We start from the raw sequence: 6,390 nt of genomic DNA, 5'->3' as shown, positions 1-6,390 counted from the left end.
CATAAAGAAATGTAGCTTTTTCTACTAGAAATAATAACACAGACCCACCAATTTCTTTTCTCACATAGCATATTTTACTGAGCTCTTGCATATATCAGAAGGCAAAAGCAGCCAGCAATCTGGAGCTCTGGCACACAGAAGATTTCATCTCATTTTGCATATATAGGGCCTCATGCTGTGGAATTAACAACTTTTAGATTGTTCTAGTGCAACCATTGAGCTGTTTATTTTGAATATGATGCACATTTTTAATTTAAATAAAGTGCATTTAATATTGATATTTTTTCATCCATATTCAGTATGCCATTCAAACTATAAAATACATTTATGATATAAAAAAAGTCCCTTCTGGAGCTGAAAACCCTATGGTTCTATAGGACATTTCACTTACACTTAGTACAAATTTGCCACTCCAGAATTCCTCAGCCTTTTCTAGCCCAATCAATAATCATGGATAGTTTATAATATAAAAAGTTTCTCTCCAGATACAACCAACTATATTACACAATGTGCTTTTTTGAGATTCTATAAGGATATTGAATTCATTAGATATGTGGTTATTGAATTAGTAAAGCATTGGTGCACTACCTAAATGGCAAATTTTATAAGGAGACCTAAAATGTTAGCCTGTACATTGAGCAACAACCAAGGATGAATGTATCCAAGACCGCCTCCCTTTGGCCATTAAACCACGGGGTGGTAATTCCTGGAAATGCTTGAAGGACTTACTACCATGGTATATTGTCAAACCAATTCCTTAATGACACAGGGGAAGCAATTTAAGGATTTATTAGATTTATTAGGAATAATCAAAATATATTTGTAGTTGATGTTCATGGAATTTTACATAATCCCATCCAGATTACAGATGAGAAAACTAGCAGAAAATAGATGAACGACACCCTTGCATCATGTAGGTAATTGGCGGATTTTGCTTGCTTGAGTTGGTGATATTCTATACAACTAAGAGGGGAAAGAAAACAATTTAAGAGTTCAGTTGGAGCCATCTCTATGGTTTTTCAACAGATATATTTTTTTAAAGTTTTTCAATTCAATAAAAGTACAAGAAAGAATGCATACACTCTTATTTATAACTATAGGTTCTTTCTGAGTTTTATGTGAGCTCAAGTGAAAACTTTTATTAAAATGCAGAAAAGTAAGATCATATAGTACAGAGAAGCTAAAACCATTTACTTTAAAATGAATCTCACAAAAAATTTATAATTTCCTGATAGATCCTCTCCTGTCATCTTCAAAGACCATCAGTGAAAGTTTTATTTTCATCATTTTTAAGCAGAAAATCCTTAATCATTATCAAAAGAATTTAAATTTGAGGTACCCATCTGTTGCATTTTTTAGAGGCTCCAAACACCCTTCGTAGAGAGAAACCTTGGTTTTGAACTTCAGTGATTAAACACTAGTCTCCTTTGTACAATCTGCTTATACTGCTGTTAGATAGCAAGTATTTTAATGCCAACCTTCAGTCAAGAGCCTCTTGTCCTACAAGACACTCATTAGTCAAGGAAAAAATATCATCTACATTTAAAAAAATGAAAGAAGGAAATCTGTGCTCACACAAGTGTTTTATGTTGCATGTTTTCTTTTTTAATCTCCAATTCAGAGGCTTTGCAATCACCAGATTTGTGAACTCATTTCCTCTCTGAAATAATAAAGAGACCACTTAATTATCATCTCATGGTCATTTTGCCTGCTTCGTGCAGATTACAATACCCAATAACAGCTTTAATGAAAGGCATTTCTTCATGGCCGCAACCTCCCTACACCTGGACTGTAGCTTTCAGAAGATGATTATATGGTTGCTGCAAGAAGGTGACCACACAGGCCAAAGTCACAATCCAGATGCCTGAATTCCTCCTAAGCACCTTACGAGCACAATGCAGAACATGAATGGCTCCAAAGGATGGACGGGCTTATCAAAGAGACCATTTTAAACATCCATAACTTTTTGAAAAGATGATTCTAAGTAAACACAACAGTACAATGAGGTTAGGATAATGGACTGACTTTATGAAAAGTTAACCAGTTTGTAGTTGGAATTAAGAATAATGGCAAAAGGAGGTAAAACTGATATTTTACAGTAATTTTCAACAAGGTAAATGAAACAATGCTTAGGTGAGAAAACCTAGAAAGAATGTAGAATTCTACCCATCAATTTGTTATAAACGACAGCATATACTGTGTTTTATTTTGAATTCTCTGATAAATGAATGTTTATCCTGGGATCAATGGCTCCGGGTGAATGGCAGATTGCAGCAGCAACTGCTTTCTTACCGAGAGAATTATCTTAAATCAGATCTCCTTTGTTTGATGAAACCTAAATTGCAGGGGGAATATTTAAACATCTGAGGAGAAAATCCATAGATAAGCTAACACGTGACTCCAAGATGCATTTAGCTGAACTAATGGTCTCTATCATTCTTTTATTCTAAAAGCTACAGATAGAATATACAAGTGAAATAGCAAAATACTGTATCATTATGGGTGCCCTAATGAGAGACAGTAGGCCATCAAAATAGTATATTTACTTTGAGTGATACTGGAAGGCTGGGGAAAATAAGACATTTTCTATGTTAAGTCCAGCAAAAGATAACTAAATTAAGAATAAAAACTCCTTCTCTCTTTTGTTTCCTATTTTTGTGAGGCTAAGCAAAACATGGACAGTATCTCTTCTGTACAGCATCTATGGCCACAAATATACTCACCATGCCCTGGGACCAAGACGACTCTATTTTGTAGGTGACCACATATCCATGGCCTTGATGAAAGTGGTGGAAAAATTAACCACAATTAAGAGCTTAGTCCCATAGGGCAGACATTTAAGTGTTAGAATCCTACGTCTGCCACTTACTAGCTGTACGATTTCAGGTAGAGTATTGAACCTTTCTAAAAGCCTGTTTTTCTGATCATTTAGCTATGGAACGATAAGAATACATGAAGTATTAAAATGCTGTTTCACCACCATATCCCTGCTTCTCATGCACGACTCCAGTGCTGCCTCCTACCACCCCACTGAAATAGCTCTCCTTAAGATCGTCCTTGTCACAGAACCCCATGGCCATTTTCAAAGCCCTCATTGTTCTACCAAGATGCCTCAACAGCCTCTAACGCCATTGGCCATTTCCCCTTTCTTCTAACACCTGCTTTCTATAGAATGAGAGAGAAAGGCAGACATCCAGAGTAGAAGCCACTGTAGTCTGAGGGACAGCAGCCACCTGCATTTCTTTTGGCTTTTGGAACCTGGTTTCTAGCCTTCACAAGTTCAGGTTCTGTGACAGTCATGAATCCTTACTGTGAATTTCCCTTTGAAACACCTTAAAAGGCCAAAGACACGATGCAAATGGAAGACAGGACCACCTCTAAATTCTATTTAAAGTTTTCCTCTTCACCATCCAGTACTGTGTACCCACTCCACCTTGATTTCTTAAACTTTGGCAATGGACGAGCATACAACACATGCATGTGACAGGCATTGAGAAGCCGTGAAAAGAAACATGAAAGGCCATGCTTAATATGATCCATTCTTAAACCCCCTTCGCCAGCTAAGTGATGTCCCTGGAAAGTCCTTGCAGGTCAGGGACTGGAAAGGTTTCCTTGAATTTGGAGGAAGCTAACTTAGGACTGCCTCAGGCCTGTGATATTTTTTTCTCCCTTAGAGACTTATTTAAAATAAATAGCCAAGGCTTTGTCCCTTTGCCATACCCTGCCCGATTATAAGCTGAAGTCAGGACAAATAGCTCATGTCCCTGACTCATAGCTAAGGATGAAATGGCTGCTTCGAAGAATCACTAAATCATACAATTCTCCTGGCAAAGGACAAATGGAGTTTGCCACTCGCCACGGGGTCAAACAGGTATCAACAGGACTTTGAATCAAGCCTCTTATGTTTCTGCTTTGCCTGAGGCCCTCCTAACTGCCCCTGAAATAGGTGACTCCATCTCTCTCACATCCAGCAGCACCTAGGTGAAGAGATTCAGTGCTGTTACTGCAAAGGCTCTGTGACTGTCAGGGATGCGTTTGCTAAGACAAAGACTGACAAATTGCACTCCTCACATTAATTTTCAAGTACATTTTTAAAAGCACATGCCTGTGATGAAGTATTTTGAATAGTGCTGTGGATGTCAAGGAGACATTTAAAATATCTCACTCATAATTTTTGAAAATCTTCCTCATTCAAAGTTGTCACAGCTTGACAGCTTAGCTCTGTTTTGAGTATATTCTTTTACAATGTACTACAAACTGATTGAAGAGCTGACAAATCTGCCTTAACCCAAACAAGAATCTTTAAATATATCTGATTGAAAAGAATGTTTAATGAGAATGCACATACAGACATTACATCTAGCATCCTATTTTTAAAAAGTCAAATTACACAATTAAAATCTTTACTGAAAATATGCCTCTATGCCCCTTGCAACTAGAAAAAAGAAAATCACTCCACTATCTATTGAGACAAAATGTTGAAATTATTAGAAATTTCTCTTATCAAATATTCATGTATTTTTTTCCTGGATTGTGTTTCCTGTGTGCACCTTTAAACAGAGTTTAATACAGTTATTGCCCAACTTATCCATTCCTTTGAGTCCAATGACTGGTCTTGGCTTGTATAAACAACTTATAAGAAAGAGACGAAAGCACTGAAATAAGGTTATTATAATTCTTTTCTAACCCAGGCTAGAAAAGTAACCTTATTATTAAATACAAAAAAAAAAGGAATCTGTACCTTAATAAAGGGAGAGAAATTGGTTGTGGAATGCAGGAAGCAACCATGAGCTAAGGCTCTTAGTGCAATGAGGGCTTTACCCAACAAGCAAAGCAATCCCATAAAACCTCACTGACAGCGGCAGAGAAGGAATTGTAGAAACTAAAGATGTGATAGACTAAATAGATCATCTATTCCAATAGAAATTTTACCAGATTTATACAAGACTCCTCTGAATTTACAATACAACTTACTTCCAAGGGGGTCCAAATGCTGAACAAAAAAAAAAAAAAAGGCTTTTTTTTTTGTTTTGGAGAGAAGGACTGCTGAAGAAACAGCCATAAGATTATCTCCAAATATTTAACTTTTGTTAAAATCCACTTGGCTCCCCGCATCCTTTCTTGCATTAAGATTATGTCACTAATAAGTAATAGATAAAGAACAAGCCAAAACATAAGGCAAAAACTCCTACCAGAGAGGAGAATGAAGCAGAGACCCTTTCCAAGTCTGGGAAGAAAGGAAGAAAGAAAAGAAAGGGAAGGATAGAAGCATCCTGGCAATCGACAACCTTCGAGAGAGAAAAAGGCACAGAAACATCCAGAAAGTTCTGTTAGAATTTGAGAGTACCAGGAAAAGATGTCCTATTGCCAGGGGTGTAGATGAGGAAGCCAGGAGCTTCTCAGAAAAGCCCAACTGTTCGTCAAGTCACCACCTTTCATATAGCATGAAAGTGACAGAGCAACATCATGCTCTGTGGGCCTAGCAGATATTTAAACCATGTGATTCTATGGGCATTTCAGAGCCTCCTTCCCCTCCGGGCCTGCCCAGGGTCAGTTTCCACAATGTGAATGCGGTTTCGCTTTCAGTGTGGTTCTCCAGTGGCTGTTGTACACAGAGACTCCAAACAGTTCGGAGCTTCCTGCTCTCCTCTCGGGTACAACCTAAAACAGCTCCAGCACAGGTCAGATCTTCCTGTGGCCCGCATTTGTTCATGGAAAAGATGCACTACCCGTTTGGCCATCAGTGGACATGTAGTTATTTCTTAAATGCAGTCTTCCAGTGGCTCTCTCTGACATGAGTGAAATCCACAGTGTTCCCAAATGTAAGCTCCCTAACAGTCCCTGACAATTACATGAGCCAAATCCTTAAAATCTACCTGTCTACCTATCTACCTATCTACCTATCTACCTATCTACCTATCTACCTATCTACCTATCTATCTATCTATCTATCTATATACATTCTATTGGTTTTGTTGCCCTGGAGAACTGTGACTAACGTAGGACTAACATAATATTCTCTAAAGAAATAGCCTCACCAAATCCTCTCTTCTCAACATTTTTAGCTTTTCTATTTTGATATGAAGTTCTTTCCTTTAAGCAGGCTGCATTTTAATCTAGTACCTTAATTTAGGAGTTCTTTCCTTTAAACAGGCTGCATTTTAATCTAGTACCTTAATTTAGGAGCATCTGCAACATCTTCTTACCTTTGAAAACCCTATTGCAATGTTCTGTTATAGGTGTTTATAGAGACAAGAGACAGGATAAGACCAGTGCTCAGGACAAGGAGACCTTGGAGAGTAGGGACCTCACATCCAGAGATAAAGATAGGGCCCGTGGTCCATGGTAGATCCCATTATGCCTAGGAACTAAATTGGCAATTTACCACTG

The sequence above is a fragment of the Pteropus medius genome, unplaced genomic scaffold, assembly GCF_902729225.1.
Source record: "Pteropus medius unplaced genomic scaffold, Ma_sr-lr_union100, whole genome shotgun sequence".
In the NCBI taxonomy this organism is placed as follows: domain Eukaryota; kingdom Metazoa; phylum Chordata; class Mammalia; order Chiroptera; family Pteropodidae; genus Pteropus; species Pteropus medius.
This window is presented reverse-complemented; position numbering follows the sequence as displayed.